The sequence below is a fragment of the Peromyscus leucopus genome, chromosome 6 (genome assembly GCF_004664715.2).
Source record: "Peromyscus leucopus breed LL Stock chromosome 6, UCI_PerLeu_2.1, whole genome shotgun sequence".
Taxonomy (NCBI): domain Eukaryota; kingdom Metazoa; phylum Chordata; class Mammalia; order Rodentia; family Cricetidae; genus Peromyscus; species Peromyscus leucopus.
The window spans coordinates 106,109,284-106,127,251 of record NC_051068.1 but is presented as its reverse complement, the minus strand read 5'-3'; the positions used below and the strand labels follow the sequence as shown (position 1 = coordinate 106,127,251).

The following is a 17,968-nucleotide window of genomic DNA, read 5'->3' as shown; positions in this document are numbered from 1 at the left end:
AGGTGACATGTGAGTGTGTACACACAGGCACTGGAGGTCAGGTGACATGTGTGAGTCACTTCTCCTTTCACCTCCGAGGCTCAGGGGTAAAACCCTGGTGTCAGTTTTAACAGCAAGTGCCTTTGAGCAGCTGAACCGTCTCACTGGCCCCCAGAATTTTTTTAATGATGATGCGTACGCAAGAGGCTAAGCGGGAGAGGTAGACAGGTGTAAGAGCACCAGGTGGGTAATGTCAGCATGGAGACAGGCATTTTTAGGAGGAACCAAAGACCTGTCAAGGAACAAGCATGCTGCCTCGGGGGTAATGAAAAACATTACTTCAGTGGCCTCGTTAGGAAGCTGGCCAATAACTAAAGGAAGAACTTCTGAGCTTAAAGACATGGCATAGGAAACTCACAAGCTAAAACACACAAAGAAAAAGGGCTGGGAAGGGCAAGTAGAACACACCATTGGAGAGCTGCAGGACTGCTCCAAGGCTCATACTGTAAAATGAAAACGCAAGAAAGAAAAATGCAGTCGTACCTGAGAAGTCTCAAATTAATGTCAAATACACGATTATAAATCCAGAGCATCAAGTGGGGTAACATCCCACCCTCACCCCCGCTTAGGCCCACAACCCCCACTGTGGCTAAAGTGAGTAACCTAATGGCCTTCTTCATTGACCCATAGCATTGTTCATGATGAAAAATTAACACTGATCTTTTCTTAAAAGCAGGGGTGGTGAGGGTCTGCCGAGGACGGTGGACTTCCTTCAGTTCCTTCTTACAGTGCCCATGGTACAAAGGCTACAAGGCAAATTGGCATGTCCGCTGATGGCACAGTTAGTATTCCGGATGAAATATCCTGTTGGGTTTGTACTTTCCTCCTTGCCTCACCTCTTCATGCGAAAGTCAGTTCTTGTAATAGAAAGTTATGTGTTGACAGCTGTGACGCTTAGTGATTTACGCCAGCTCTGACCTGCATTCTGTGTAACACATGACTTCATCCGTGGCAGTGAGTAGAGGTGACCTGTGCACCCTGACCTGGCACACACCTAGTGCCTTAAGTAACTTCACCAGTGCTTGTTGCTAGAAGATTGACATCCCTCTACAAGGCTGTCTGCAGTGAGGTCTGTAAAGCAGGCCTCTTCCCAGCGAGAAAGGACCCAGTTTATTGGGCTCTTATCTATGAGCAAGGAGAGTTTTCTTCTATTTGCTTACTTGTCTTTGTTTTGATTTGTATTTTGGCTGGCACTGAATTAGTAGAAATCCTCCTGCCTCGGCTTCTTAAATGTTGGTATTAGAGGCCAGCTCATGCCCCCAGCTTCTCAGCACCACTTTCCAGGATGGTCTCAACACTTGATCTTAGCCAAAGGTCAAGAGGCGACATGAATCTTTAGCCTTTGCCTGCATATTTGTTATTGGCATTTAGAAGAATCTATATAGGTGCCTATCCACCTTTTTGTAGTTCATAAATACTCCGTTTGGTCAAAATTAACATTCTTCAAGAGGGTTTTCCCCTCCTGAGACTGTCTTGGTGGTTTTCACTTTGCCCTGGGATGGAGTTGGTTGGAAGCATTGAGCATCCCCAATGCTTCTCTGCCCTACTCCACTGTTCACTGCAGCATGGTTGGAGACAACAACTCTTACAATGATCTCTACAACACACACGGTACAGGTGACTTGAACTTCTGCAACAAAGGACAGACAATGGCCACAAATTCTTGGTCTCTTCAGGTTTTATATCTATCTTGGAAGATTTAGCAAATAAAAAATGATTTTTGAACATTTAAAAAATGATTATTGGGGAATATATGTATATCATGGCATGTGTTTATAGAGGTCAGAGGAGAGCTCTGTGTAATCTGCTGTATCCTTCCACCCTTACATGGGTTCTAGAGATCTGATACCTTCTTCTGACCTCCGCAGGCACACATATGGAACACATACATACATGCAGGTAAAACACCCATACACATAAAATAAATCAAATTCTTTTTTTAGTTCACAAACCAGTTCTGTGTGGCATGTCCTATGATCTGCATCATGCTCCAATTGTTTTTTTTTTTTTAATTTGTGCTGCTATTTTTTAAAATGTCTATAACAAGTCAATTTGTTTCTAGTAATGGTTATACCCCCTTTGCATAACACAATAATAATACTTTCATTAAAATAGGTCATAAGTTTGTTACATTTGAATTTTTTATCCATTTATATGATTATCAAACCATAAGCATGACATGAGCTTGAGTTCCTGGCTTTTTGTTTTTTGCTTGTTTTTCAGACAGGATCTCACTATTGTCTCAAATTTATGGTTATGTGTTAAGATTACTGCTCTACATCATTATGCCGGGCTGAATTTATGCCCCTTTCTTTTTGTGTTTTTTTTTTGTTTTTTTTTTTTTTTTTTTTTTTTGAGACAGGATTTCTCTGTGTAGTTTTGGTGCCTGTCCTGGATCTTGCTCTATAGACCAGGCTGCCCTAGAACTCACAGAGATCTGCCTGGCTCTGCCTCCCAAGTGCTGAGATTAAAGATGTGTGCCACCACCGCCCGCCTCAAATTTATACCTCTTTATGCTATCTGCCATCTTTACTTAGGGGCAAATACATTTAATTCACTCAACTTGACCCCAACTTGAAAATTTAGCCTCATGCTTCCATTTTTATTGAAGCTTCATAATATAATCTTCTGTATAATCCTAAAAGTATTTTTTAAAGTTTGTTATATTTAAGTATGTTTATTCTTCCAAAGTTCCCTCCCGTGTCCTGCTCTCTAGCTATCACTAAAGTGAAAAGTGACATGTTCCCCCAGCAAATGTTAGGTTCAAAGAGACTTAACAACAGTCGGTCTTTTTTGATCCCTTAAGATCCTGGAGAAGAAGCGGAGCCCATGTGCAGCAGGTGCCTGAGAGTGGCCATTGAAGTGCTTCCAAGGGATCTGGCCATTCTGCTGCCTCAGCCACCATGTCCTCTCCCTGCCACATCTGAGCCTGTCGACTGCCCTGCAACTAAAATAGCACATGGCTTATAGGTGGGCTGCAGATGGCCACTGGGCTCCTCCTCCGTCCGCTGACCCATGCTTTGGCATGCCAGATGTTAAACATTTTGTTTATATTGGTGTGTGTCAAGAGAGACTTTTGTTTTAAGTTCATGAGTGCCTCCCCTTCCCACTTTTCTTCGTTCCCTTGAGACAAAATCTTGCTGTGTAGCCCACCCATGCTGGCCTCAAACCCCTGACCCTTCAGTGCTTTTTATAAAGTCTTCTGTTGGATGCGGTGGCATATACCTTTAATCCCAGCACTTTGGATACAGACACAGATGGATCTGTGTGAGTTTGAAGCCAGCCTGGTTTAAGCAGTAAGTTCCAGGCCAGCCAGGGTTACATACTGAGAACCTACCTAAAGAATAATAATGACAGTAATGATAGGAATATATTGTGATCACAGTTTTTGTTTGTCACTTTGTTTGTTTGAGAGCTGTACCACACATCAGTGAACACAAAGGTGTATACACACACATGCACACACAAAGGGCTAATCTTGAATTCCTACCTCCTGCTCCTTCTGCCTCTGCTTCCTTAAGTTCTGGGATGACAGGTATGAACCACCATGGCAGGATTGTGATAGAATTATTTTTATTTCATCTTAAATGAAATTCCTAGTTTGCAAAATGCATAATTTGTTTTTAACAACACAGATAAATACAACTCCGGAGTTTTCCTGTTTGATTTGATGTCTTAGAAATCCCTTTCATTGGCTTTTCTATTAGATATGAGGTTTGATGAGATCAACCTGAGTGTGGTGTTCCGTGGTTGTGCTCTGAATGCTAGGGATGCTGAAGGAGGATCAAGGTTGAAGCCAGGATGGGCTACGGAGAACCTTTGAGGCCAGCCTGGAATACAGAGCCAGACCCTGTCTCAAAACAAGCAAAAGGGAATTGATAAAACCTGCTTGATTAAAATTCAACAGTGTCGTTTCTTGAATTAATACTATGTAAACGTTTTTACAAGATTTTTGTTTTTAATTATGTGTAGCACAGTGATGTATGATATATGAGCACAGGGGCTCGAGGAGTCCAAAGGCATTGGATTTTCTAGAACTGAAGTTATAAGTGGTTGGGAACTGCCCAACCTATGTGCTAGGTAGGAGCTGAATAAGCATTTTCTGCAAGAACAGTATGTGGTCTTCGTTGTCAAACTGCCTCTCTTTAAAGAAAACAGTAACAGATCAAAGGTCATCAGCTTCCCAGTATGGTAGAAGAGTGGGAAATTCCACTTCACCTGTAATTCTGCATCTCACCAGTCCTTAGAGTTAGTAGAGTTGATGCTTGACATTAGGAATGCTGCTGCTGCTGTTGTAATGGCTTTAAATCGTCCCTCCTGTGAGCATAAGATTCAAGGCAGGACTATGGGTCATTTATGACACAATTAGTAGTTTAACATTCATCCTGCTCATCTGTCTTGAAGAAATTGGAAGATAGGGTTAATATAAACCTCACACTTTCCTCAAAATATTGGAAAAGTAAACTATTTTTAATATCTAGGGTCATGTTACAGCTTCAAAGCAGCTTTATAAAGCACTTATGGTCTACTTACTGATCCTTAGTGTGTGGCCACTATGAATGTGCAATCAGTAATTCAGTCTGCTTAAACCTTGGTAATAGACTCTTTCTCCCAGGAATCCACCACTGCACTTTATGACATGAAATCGCCAAATCTGAAGAAATGGAGCATATGCTATAAAATGTCTTTGAACCTAGTGCTGAGCATTATGACTGTGAGCTGGAGTTACACATTTCAGCTTAGAGGACATTCTTTGTAAAAAAAAAAAAAAATGTACTATTTGAGACTAGAGGTATAGCTCTGCTAATAGAGTGCTTGCCTAACCTGCAAAAAAGCCCTGGGTTTGGTGCTTCTGTACTGCATAAGATAGGCATGGGGGGAAATACCTGTAATCCCAGTACTTAAGAAGTAGGGTCAGGAGGATCCGGAGTTTAAGACCAGCCTTGGCTGAGTAGCAAGTTCAAGGGCAGCTTGGGATACATGAGTCTCTGTCTCAATAATCACTTTCTTTTAGTATCATGTAATTGAGAATAAGTTGAGATAGTTGTATCAGTATAATGTACCTCATATTCCTATATATTATCTGCTCCTGCTTCAACTTTGAGATATGGTATCATTACATAACACTGGATTGCCTGTAACTTGCCCTGCAGCTCAGCCTGGATTTGAACTCGTGGCTATTCTCTTGCCTTTGTCCATTGAGTGCTTAGGTTACAGGTATACACCACCACACCTGGCTGTTTATTTGATAAATGTATTTGTCCCACCAGGATCAAACTGGACAGCATCTAAGCCAGCGGTTCTCAACTTGTGGGTCACAACCCCTTTGGGGGTCGAACTCTTTCACAGGGGTCACCTAAGACCATCCGAAAACACAGATATTTACATTATGATTCATAACAGCAGAAAAATTAGAGTTATGAAGTAACAACAAAAATAATTTTATGTTTGGGGGTCGCCACAACACAAGGAACTGTACTAAAGAGTCACAGCACTAGGAAGGTTGAGGACCACTGCACTAAGCCATAAGCTCCTAACACCTTAGAGCTGGGCTAGAGCCGTGATGATACAATGAAACAATGTATGAGTGGCTGTGGTCCTCGGTTCCCTTAAAAGCTCAGCTGAATGTCATAAGAATGTAAAGGGGCAGAGTCAGAATCAGAAAGTGAGTGAGCTTCTTCTGTGATAGCCTTTCTGTATCCATTCTCCTTAGTTTGCTTCTGAGGTTAGAGTTGGAAAGCAGTCTTGAGATTCAGCTCAAAATTTGCTCCCCGCCTGGTGGGGTGGCACGTGCTTTTAATTAATCCCAGTGCTTGGGAGGCAATGGCAGGCAGATCTCTGAGTCTGAGGCCAGCCTGAACTACAGAGTGAGTTCCAGGACAGCCAGAGCTGCACAGAGAAACCTTGTCTTGATAGCCCCCACCCCCTGAAAAACATTGCTTCCTAGTGGAATGATTGTCCTGTCTTCAACTGCATCAACACATCCATCCACTAGTTACTAGTAACTAGTAACAGTACTAGTTACTGTTTGTTGCTGTCATAAAATGCAATGCCCAAAAGCAGCTATGGAAGAGTTTGTTTGCCTTGCGGTTCCAGAAGGCTGAGTCTATCCTGGCGGGAGGCATGGCAGCCATCAGCGGGCACAGTGGCAGGAACAGGAAACCGGCAGCTCACTTGGTTAAGTGCAGTTACAGGGCAGAGAGAGTGAACTGGAAATGGCAGAGGCTTTTCGTTCTCAAAGCCCGCCCACAGGGACATACTTCCTCCAGCAAGACTGCACCTCCTAAACATCCCCCAAACAGTGCCACAAACTGGGGGGCTGAGTATTCAAATGCCTGAGCCGAAGGGGGGAAATTTATCACTTAAACAACCACAACCATCATGCCTAGAGTTCTCTGTATGAAGAAAAAGGAAATGACAAATGAACCATTAAACCCAATGCAAACCTTGGGTCCTTTTCCTTCTCCTTCCCTTCTCTTGACACAGGATTTCTAGAAAGAATCCTCAAAATTCCTGGATGTCTGGAATGGTGGGACTGTTGTAGGAATCTTTATTTTCTATTTTAGTGGACTATTAAATGAGTTAAGGTTTTAGACACCACCCTCCATTGGCCCAGACTGGGACCAAAGAGGTCAAGTGCTAGTAAGTGTCTGAGTGTTGGAAATGTTTACACTCAGGCTCAGGATGCTTTTGTTTTGTCTGGTTGACTTTTTAGGAGCAGGGCAGGCAACGTTTTTGCCTGAGCTTCCCCTAGGCTGAGATAACGAACATGCATCACCACACCTGGCTTTCTGCTGTATTTTTGCTCATTTTCCTCTAACATGGGTGTCCCATCTGTGTTCCTTTTTTTTTTTTTTTTTTTTTTTTTTTTTTTTGTTTTTTTGAGACAGGGTTTCTCTGTGTAGCTTTGCGCCTTTCCTGGAACTCACTTGGTAGTCCAGGCTGGGTTTGAACTCACAGAGATCTGCCTGCCTCTGCCTCCCGAGTGCTGGGAATAAAGGCGTGCACCACCACCACCACCACCACCCAGCTCCCATCTTTGTTCTTAAACATACCTCCTATAGCTTTTTTTCTCACAACATTCTCCTGTTTCTGCTGAGCATGTAAATTGACATCTATATAATCTGTTCATAGTGTAGAATTTATATGTCTCTCTTATATTCCACTTGGCTCTTAGATAATCCAGTGGTGCAGTAGAAATACTACAATAAACAGCTTTTAACTGCTGGCTAATATTTCAGATTTGTTTGGGATTTCAGGTCTCTAAAGACTTGACTAGAAACAGCTTATGTGGAGCATTTGTTTTTATTCTGGAATTTGTCCTGCAAATTCCTGCTGAATTCTTCCTTCAGAGTCACACTCTGTATAAGTTAGGAAGAACAAAAGTAGAAATACTCGGGTCTTCTTTAATTTTCCTCTCATTGCTTTTTTTTTTTTTTAAAGCAATTGTTTTCAGTATAATAATTTTTAAAGCATTAATAAGGAAAGCCTTGCTGCTGAGTGGCTGAGATTCTGAAATAGCACTTTCCTCTGAGAACTGTATGGCTGAGGTCATTGACCAGCTCTGGGTGTGCGTGTAAGGGCAGAGCCATTTGAAGACACACCCTGCTGAGGTCAGTAACCTGCTTTGTAGGGCACTCTACTCTGACCCCACTTAGGCCTGGAGGACCACAGACTGTGACAGCATTTCTCCAGGAAGGAAGCAGCTGTTGCCAGGAGGTTATAAAGACCAGGCACCGAGGGTACTAGGGGCACAAAAGGGAAAAGATGGGTCAGACCCAGGATGATAAAGATGGAGCATTTGATGACATTTGGTCTATGGTAGATGCAGCTATTGAAAAAGAATGACTTTTGAGCTCTGGACATGGTGGTTCATGCCAGGGATCCCAGAACTCAATGAGCAGAGGCAGAAGGATCAGGGCAAGCCTGATAGAAAGCCTGATAGTACATAGAAAGTTCCAGGCCAGCCTGGTATATAGAATAAGACAATGCTTTAAAAAAAAAAAAAAAGAAAGGAAGGGAGAGAGAGAGAGAGAGAGAGAGAGAGAGAGAGAGAGAGAGAGAGAGAGAAATGAAGGAAGAAAGAATTTCAAAAGAAAAATCCTACACACAGTTTACATAGCTTGTATGTATGTCCATGTTCGTGGTTTGAGTGACTGACTTCTAAAGATTTCTTTTTCTTCTGTAAAAGGACTGCTTTGGGTAGGGGTGTGGTTTGGTGGATGAAATGCTTACTGCACAAGTGTGAGGACTCCAAAATCCACATAAAAGCATGCCTGGAAATTGCCTGGAATCCCAGCATCAGAGAGGCAGATCCCCAGGGCAAGCTGGACACTTAGACTAGCTAGAATTGAAAAGCTCCTGGTTCAGTGAGAGACCCTGCCTCACTAAATGGAGAGTGATGGAGGCATGCACACATGCATGGACAGAGGCATGTACACAAACGCATACCTCCCATGCATAGAAGGAAAAAAAAAGGAAAGAAGGAAAGGAAATGGTCTTCTAGGATTTGAAATAGGGAATTGTTGGCTTTTATCAAAATGGGCTGTTTTTGCATTGAGCCTCCTCCAAGCCCACTGAGACTCTGAAGCATGGCTTCAGGCTCTGGGGCTCTGCCACCTACATGCAGCAGACACTTTGCTGAACACTAAATGAATCCAAATACCTTTAGTAGATCATAGCTTTTTACTTATTAAGTTTTGCCTTCTAGAAAATATAGCAGAAAATCTATTTTAAAATACTGACTAACTAAAATTTAAAGTAGATTTCAATTTAAGGGGAAAAATCTGTCTAGGAACTACGTAATTTCAGAAAGATCTGTATCATTCCATTGCATTTGTTAGTAATAGAGTTTGTGCGAAGAGCTTGTTTGGGGCATAGGAAACTGGAACCTCACGGTTCTCTTTGACAGTTTGCCAGCTGGAATCCCAGGTAACCAGATAACTAGTTGTAGCAACACACAGTCCTCTAGGACTCCTGAACCTCGGCCAGGCCTTGGAGGGAAGTCTCTTTGAGCACACTTGTGCCCATCTGAGAGTGGAGGGTACCACTGTGCCATGGTGTAGGCAAAAGTATTCCATCACAGTAGGCTTACAGATGAAATCCTGAAACTATGTAGTATGTTTTACTATTTTACATTTTAAACAGAAAACAGGAAGGCAGAAACCCCTTTGCCTTCTTTAGTGTTCTGTAAGTGGCTGAACTCAGCTGAAGGGACCTCAAGTATGTGTGTCAGGCAATGACGATGACCCTCTTGTAATACAACCAATATTTCCTGGAGGAGAGATGGGGTGAGAATGGGGTGGAAGTTGGGGTGGGGGAGGAGAGAGAGTTCCTAAATTTCATCTTTATTTATTTGAAATTCCTAGATCTTCTCAAGTGTATTAAGAATTTATGTTTCATTTCAGCTTTCCTTTCAGCAATGATGCATTTATCCGGTTGATACCATCACTGATCCAGTCAATCAAAGCTTTGTTACTCTAACTGCGTCGTTGTTTTTTCTCATTTCTCATTTTGAGAATGTTGCTGAATTTCGTATTTATTTCCTTATAGTATCTCCCCAGCTGATCATTTCCTCTGCTACTCTCTTTTTCAGACTCAATCACCTCATGCATAGCTAAAGAACTAAGTATCTTCCCTAGGGTTATTTATAGCATCTATATCTTCTACCACTTACCACTTATGAGGATAAATATAAATAAAAGGACACACAACAACAAATGTTGGTAAGGTTGTAGGAAAGCGGGAACCCCCAGATATTGCTTTTGAGAGTCTAAAAGGTGGCAGCCATGTTGCAGGATAGTTTAGTACTTCCTGTTTAAACAACCACAACAAAATGATAGAAAGACCTTGCTCAAAGCGGTGACACCGTCTAATGACCCAAGACCAGTTCCTAAGAGTCCAGGAACCTCACTAAAACCCCTGGAACATGCTGCCACTACTCTGGGTACTGTTTCGTGATGTTCCAGGGCCATTTCCAGTGTTCAGGATAATGCTACATTAGCTGTTTTGATGGAGCTCTTAGATTCTGTTTGAAATTTTTTTTCAAACATTTTCTCTAAATTTCTTCCAGTGCACCATTAGCATAACCTCCATCCTTAGCCAGCTTCACAGAGTCTTGCTCCACCCATCCCATACTCTCCATTTTTCTCTCAGTTAACTTCACCCTTCCCTTAGAACACTAAACTTTCTGTGTTCTAGAACACTCAAGACTTTTTACTATATCTTTGACTGGTGGGTTAGGTTATGTTTTCAAAGTATTTTTCTTCTCAGGTAATCTTTTAAAAAAATGCATATTAGAGAAAATGAAAGTTCCAGAACATAGGGACCACCTGTTGCAATGCCTTCCCCTTTCCACAGCACCCAACACTTGTCTTTCACATGATGCATGCAGAATAAATGCTACGAGTTAAGTTAGTGCTTCATCTCAGTAAGTGCCAGGTCCCCACCTCTGGCTTCCCCATGATCCCCTGGGGACCAACTTCTTCCATAGTCCAGCAGGTCAGACTCCCGGGTGGAGGGCTCAGCCTTACACTGAGATGCTGTTCTTACAACCCAGGCTGAAGGGCACAGAGCCTGACAGATAAAGGAATGGAAGTCAGTGGTTAGGAAACCTAGTTGACCATTGCAAGGGTTGAGGACCAGAATGCTTGCATTTCGAAGCTCTCCACTGATGGGGGTTTTGTTGGGACTTTTGAAAGAATCACTGCTTTGATAAGAATCTTAGCTGCAGCAATGTAATTGAGACAACAGCTCTAGGCCCCTAAGACCTTTTAAAAACCACATCATACCTTAGTAATAGGTGTAGATGTCTTGATGCTCTTGGCAAACTAAGAACCAATGAACTTTTGTCTTCTCTAGGCTGGTAAACACTCAGCAACTCACCCTCCCAAGACTCTCCATGTCCCTTGTTCCTGTTCCGCTGCGGTGCTTGGAAGCAGGAGATGGGCTCACACACAGTCAACCGGACGTGATCCAGGAGGAGCAGTGAGGGCCAGTGCTGCTGGTGAGGCCGGGGGCATTGTGGATGCTGGACTTGCAAGTTCAGGGTTGTGTGTGGTTCCACGGTTACTCCAGGTCACACTGTGAATCATGACTGTCAGCTGTCCATAAGACACAAAGATCAGATTTTAAGATAAATCTGTAACGTTGTATGACTTTTATACCTTTCTGTAGCTTCCTGGAGTGTTGTACATTTATAGAATTGTTACCAGATTCTTTTTTTTTTTTTTTTTTTTTTTTTTTTTTTTTTTTCGAGACAGGTTTCTCTGTGTAGCTTTGCGCCTTTCTGGACTCACTTGTAGCCAGGCTGCCTCGAACTCACAGAGATCCGCCTGCCTCTGCCTCCTGAGTGCTGGGATTAAAGGCGTGCGCCACCACCGCCCGGCTGTTACCAGATTCTTAATGTCTGATTCTTTTTTTTTTTTTTAATTTGGAGCTGAGGACCAAACCCAGGGCCTTGTGCTTGCTAGGCAAGCACTCTACCACTGAGCTAAATCCTCAACCCCAATGTCTGATTCTTACTAAAAAAGAAATAGCCTTCACATATAACTAAGCATGGAGAAGTGCATGTTATTGCCACAGTATCCCTCTTTCCTCTCCTCCATTTGTTACTCACACGTGGCCACCTTCCTCAGCCTTGTTAGGAAAAAGTCAGTGGTGTTCACATTGGAAAACCCAAATAATTACTTGTGTCTTTAAAATTAATCTTAATAAAGACCAGTATGCTTTTAATGCACCAAACTCTTAGTAAGTTTTCCAAACTAAGGGTTCTTTTAAAAAAAGAAAAATTTTATTACATTTGTTTACTAAGGAGCCATTCTATATTTGTGTGTGTGTGTGTGTGTGTGTGTATGTGTGTGAGAGAGAATGTGTGAGGAGAGAGAGAGAGAGAGAGAGAGAGAGAGAGAGAGAGAGAGAGAGAGAAGTTCAGAGGACAACTTGTAGTTGTAGGTCTGTCCTTCTGTTATGTGGGTTCTGATGAAAGAACTCAAGTTGTGACCTCTGGCAGCCAACACCCTTACTCATCTTGCTAGCCCTAAACTAAGTTTAGTTTTAATTAATTAATTAATTAATTTTTATTTACTGTGCTTGTGTTTTCTCCTTCTACCATGTGGGTCCTGGGGGTGGAGCTCGGGTTATGAGGGCTGCCAGCAGCAACATTTACCTCCTGAGCCAGCCATCTCTCTGGCCCCCTAAGTAAGGATTCTTTATCAAACCATTTTCCTGTATTTATATGCTTATATAGAAGTAGGGAAGAAATGGATTTCCCCCCACGGAAAATGAGAACAAGAATGCATTCTGCATACACCCTGGCCTGTGCTGGAAGCCAGCTGAAGTTTTAGGGGTGGCTGTTGTGGGCGAGCCCCGAAGGTCAGACAGAGAAAAGGAAGATTTAGACAGTTCCCCCTCGGTAACTCTTGGCAGGTAATCCAGCGTCAGCGTGTCTTTATGCATTCAGCAGAATGAATTCTCCAGAAAGCCCTGCCCTCGTTCTCTCTGAGCTTGAGGATGTAAGCATCCACGCTGCCACTTGATACTTCTGAGATGATGGTCTGATGCCGAGAAGTCCTTCTGAGTGTCCTCAGCTAAACCCTTGTGGCTTCAGAGGCTAGTGCGTCTGCCTTGGGGGGGGGGGTGATCAGCTCATTGAAAGGGAACTCTCAGAATGAAGATTTTCCTCTTGATTCTTAATATTCTTAGACTTCCTCTTTCCCTGCGCATGTTGGAAAATCTTGGGTAATTATGAGCAAAGCATTCTTTACTCCCCCCTCCCCCTACTCAATGACTGCTCACTTCACCACGTGGGTGCCAACTGTGGCCACTCATTCTGCTCTGTCCTTAACGTGAGAACTGAGAACATATATTTTAAGATGGAATTTTTATCTCTTTCGTGAGATGATAGTGTTACTCGGAGATTCTCTTCTTGGAGGTGGGGGGTGGGTGAGGAAGGGAGTGTACAAGTTTATGGAAAAGTGTAAGAGAAATAACTAAAGAAGATTCGAAATTAGAACGTTCGCTGTTTTAGAAGTGGCTTGCTGAGGAGCTCTTTCCCTTAGCACCCCCCCATCCCCAATCCCCCTACCCTGCTCCTATCTTAGTTCACACTTAGTGTTTACTGTTGAATCAGCTCAGCCTAGTACTTAACTTTCTGCAGTAAATAAGCCTAGGTGCATCTGAGGTCACTTATTAAGAGTATATTTAAGGTCTTTTTTGTTGTTGTTGTTGTTGTTGTTTTGTTTTTTTGTTTTGTTTTTCGAGACAGAGTTTCTCTGTGTAGCTTTGAAGCCTGTCCTGGAACTCACTCTATAGCCCAGGCTGGCCTTGAACTCACAGAGATCCACCTACCTCTGCCTCCCGAGTGCTGGGATTAAAGGCATGCACCACCACTGCCCTGCTGAGTATGTTTAAGGTCTTTAAGCCTTGCTTTACTTGGCAGTTAGGAAAGAATATACAAGGACAATAGGATTGTTTTAAGGATACTCTCTGTAGGGTCAGGCACAGTACGAGTTCCCAGTTTTCTACTAGCATATCTTTCGTTGTTATCAACCATCTTAATGGTTCCTTCCGTTTTTATTTTGTTTCATTCCAGTATTTCTTTAATTAATTCTCTATGTGAACGATTGTTTTTGCATGTATGTCTGTGCACCACATGTATGCCTGGTGCCCTCAGAGACCGAAAGAGGGTGCTGGAGTTAGAGACAGCTGTGAATGTCTGGGACGTGAACTGAGTCCTCTGGAAGAGCAGCAAGTGCACTTGACTGCAGAGCCGTCTCTCCAGCCCCACACTTCCCATATCAAGTCCTGGGGACAGAACCCAGGGCCGTGATCGTGCTAGGCATGTGTTTTGCTAGAGAGCTATACACTTACCTCTCCTTAAACCTTTTAAAATAGGAATTTGTCGTAAAGAACTTTATGTATGCCTATCAAATACTAGACACACTTCTAGGACACAGACAGAAAATTTTGTCTTTGGTGAGCTTAGGAGTCTGAAGGAGACACAGACAAAACATGATAGTTTTAAGAAGGCAGTATGCTAAATACCAAGAATTATTAAGCATAAAGTAAAGGACAAAGTTGGATGTGATGTTGTATGCTTGCTTTTTCTTTTTCTTTTTTTGCTTCTGCTCAGTTTATTGATGCCTCTCCCCACCCCCCTGTACACAATCAAGATAATGCCCCCACAGGCGTGATTAGCAGCCCAGCCTTTCTTTTTCTCAGGAGGCTGAGGCAGGAGGGACTATTTGGGTCCAGGAGTTCAGAGCCTGGGCACTCTTTCATGACCCCGTGTCTTAAACAAACACATACACAAGAAAGAGGGTATTGGGCATGACTATGAGATAGTTAATTGAAGACACAGCCGTCAGAGAAGCCTTGTTGAGAAGATTAGATTATGTCATTGAAACAAACCATGAAGTTATGTGGAGCAAAACCTCTAAGTAATAGAAACAAGTCAAAAAGAATAAGAAAATGGTTTCAGAGGAAGCCAAAAAGAACCAGAGCACTAGAGCTTAAGGAAGTTCCATCAGTAAATGTTTGTCTATATCCTCAGTTAAGTGGGAAAGGATGAGGACCTGGGGAAGTCAGAGGGCAGGAGGACAGATTTTGAAGGACAGGAGGTTAGAAGAGAGTGGCATCCTAGTGGAGAAATGGAGGCAAACATGGTGTGGTAGATTGATGATGTGGACTCTGAGGCTGGATGCCACCCTCTGTAGACCTTCTGTGGGCAGACGGTGAGAGCAGGTGAGAAGCACAGAGAAAGAAAGGATGGGATCAACCTAAAGACTGCTGTACCGAGGGAGTTTCAGGACAGCCAGAGCTACACAGAGGAACTCCCACTCAAAAAGCCAAAATAAAGAAATAAATAAAAATGTATTTTTAAAACTTAAAAAAAAAAAAACAAAAACAGAGCCCGGCACATGCTAGGCACATGTTCTAACACCTCATACTGATAATTTGAAATTGTATCAGGTTCCCTGTCTTCACCCCTTGGTGACTAGTTTTGAGAAAATTTGATGTAAAAATATAGACTGAATGTGTAAAAAAAAAGATATTTAATAAAAACATCACAATCTCAAAGGCAAAAAAAAAAAAAGACTACTGTACCCTGTCCTGCAAATACTGGGGAACAAATATCACAGTGGACTGTGAACTCATCATCAGTAATGTGACCTTGACAAATTTAGAAGAGTAGAGAGTAGATATGGGAGTGATTCAGGGGTAAGATTGAGGATCTGCATTATGCCAAGAGATAAGCATGAAAAGGGAAAATAGACAAATAGACCTGATATATTCAGAGAATAATCAAGAGGATTCAGATACTAGTTGCACATAGGAGATGAAGGAGACTAGTTTAAAATTTCCCCTTATTGTTTTCAAAGGGCAAATCGGGGCATATTTGAATTCAAAGTTCATATAAGATTTGAAATGAGCCGAATAAGTTTCTAGGAGTCTCTTAACCATATATTAAATATCCAGGTAAATGCTAACATATTGCATTCTATTATCTGTAGAAAAATATGTTCAAGTTCTAGGTTTTTTTTTCTTCTACTAATACTTACTTGAGGTTCCTTATTTAAATAAGTCAACTTTCTTGCTTTAGTAGTTTGAAAAGAAATTGTTGGGTTTTTGCTTTTGGTTTGGTTTGATTTTCAACACAGGGTTTCTCTGTGTAACAGCCCTGGCTGTCCTGGAACTCTCTTTGTAGACCGAGCTAACCTTGAACTCAAAGAGATCCACGTGCTTTTGCCTCGGGGGTGTGGGTTGAAGGCGTGTGCCATCCCTCCCAGCAGATATGGTTGTTTTTAATGATGTGTTAATTTTCTGTTTATCTTTTGGGGTGTGCATGGTTTGGTTTTCTTTTTCTTTCTTCTTTCTTTCTTTCTTTCTTTCTTTCTTTCTTTCTTTCTTTCTTTCTTTCTTCCTTTCTTTCTTTCTTTCTTTTTTTCTCTCTCTCTCCCTCCCTCCCTTCCTTCCTTTCTTTTTTTTTTTTTCTGAGACAGGGTTTCTCTATGTAGTTTTGCGCTTTTCCTGTAGCTCACTTGGTAGCCCAGGCTGGCCTCGAACTCACAGAGATCCGCCTGGCTCTGTCTCCCTAGTACTGGGATTAAAGGTGTGCACTGCCGCCGCCGCCGCCGCCCCGCCGCCACCACCACCACCTGGTGTGCATGGTTTTCTTAATGGTCTATAAAATCATTGACCTTAATCGGGCAGTGATGGCTCATGCTTTTAATCCCAGCACTTGGAAGGCAGAGGCAGAGGCAGGTGGATCTCTGTGAGTTCACAGCCCACCTGGGCTACAGAGTGAGTTCCAGGAAAGGCACAAAGCTACACAGAGAAACAATGTCTCGAAAAAACAAACAAACAAACAAACAAAATCATTGACCCTCTAGAAACAGACAACTCTGATTTTATTGACATGGTTCCTGTTACTCTTGTTTTCAATCTCCACCTAGATTTAAGATGAAGATTTCAGTGTTTCTTCCTTACAAACCAAACCATTCCTATGAACTGAAGTCTATAGTCATTTGTATAACAAACTTCATCAGTTTGTCCTTTGAATCTTGGGATAGTTTGTTGTTTGCTTGTTACTGACATGAGGTCATACTGTGTTGCCTGGTCTGACTTAGTAATCCTCCTGCCTCAACTTCCCAGGTAGCTTGACTAGAAAGTCACCACCATACCTGTCTACCACAGGATTTTTAAACAAAAATAAACACAACAGATCATCTCATGCATCATCTCCAGTCTACAAATGATTTTTTTAAACCTCCTGTCCATTTGTTGTTGTTTGAATTTTTAAGTTTTGTTCATTTATTTTAGTTGTGTGTGCGTGTGCGCGCGTGCGCGCACGCATGAGTATGCCATTGTATATGCCTTTGGAAGTTGGTCCTCTCCCTCTACCATGTGTGGTGGGGATGGAACTCATCGAGTTCAGCTGCCTGGGTTGTCTTGCTGGCCCTAGTTTTTTAGTTAATTTTTTAAAATAAAATATAACTGTTTAGTAAATGAACAGCCGAAGTATATTTGGAAAGCTTGATTGTCTGCTTTCAAGAGCTCCATGTTCATCTCTTTCTGCTCTGCCCTTTCACAGCATGGTCTGAACACTGGCTGACCTATGGAAGCAGAATCCTGCTGTAGCTTCTCCAGACTAGCCTCTGGGGCCTGTGTTCCACAGGGACTGAGTGAGAGACCATGGATTCAGCCGAGAACTTTGGCAGTCCCTACGTTCACAAAGGGCTGGGTGGCAGTCTTGCATTACTGTGTGTCCACATGTGCTGTGTCCTTTGCAGTCAGAACAAGTAGACCATACTAAAATAGAGCGGGCCTGAGAAAGTCATTTGCACCGTTCTTGTGTTTCAGTTTCCTCTTCCAGTGAAGTATCAGTTGCCTCTATTGATCTCATGGGATATTTTAAGCAGAAATGAGAGTCTTGATGAAAGCACTTTGTATTCTAGAAGAAAGTCACAGTGCCAATGAAGGTTCTAGAATGTTTACTCATTATTTGAGGTGTTAACTTACAAGATAGTTACTCCAAATATGAAAATGTTGTATGTTATCTTAGTTTTCTAATCAGGCCAGTAATAGTCTTCTTGTAGAATTTCTGTTCCTGTAGTGAATGTTTTATTTGTGTTTAAGGCTTTTGTAATTTTTGACCAAAGCATACACTGTCCTTAAATCTTGGTGAGGGTTTAGACTTAAACACAACAACAAGAACCTGGTATTTATCTTGAATATTTACCCAAGTGAGCTAAAAATTTTTGTATCACCATAAAAACCTGCACAAATATGTTTATAGCAGCTTTTTTTTCTTACTTTAAAACAGTTTTATTGAGGTAGAATGACATAAAAATGAGAATATCTTTAAAACAAATAACTTAGCAAATTTTGGTACATAGATACATTTGTGAGACATCATCTTAGCCAATAT

The 17,968-nt window shown here is 42.1% G+C and overlaps 1 protein-coding gene across 6 annotated transcripts in view; it reads left to right on the top strand.

Annotated features, from left to right (window-relative positions):
• Tet2 (tet methylcytosine dioxygenase 2) overlaps positions 1–17,968 on the top strand; it is an 82,520-nt gene that overhangs the window by 18,868 nt on the left and 45,684 nt on the right. For all 6 annotated transcript variants that reach the window (XM_028857217.2, XM_028857224.2, XM_037207124.1 and 3 more), the window contains exon 2: positions 10,900–11,044. The gene's annotated coding sequence lies outside the window, so the exon portion shown is untranslated. The remainder of the gene's footprint in view (positions 1–10,899; positions 11,045–17,968) is intronic.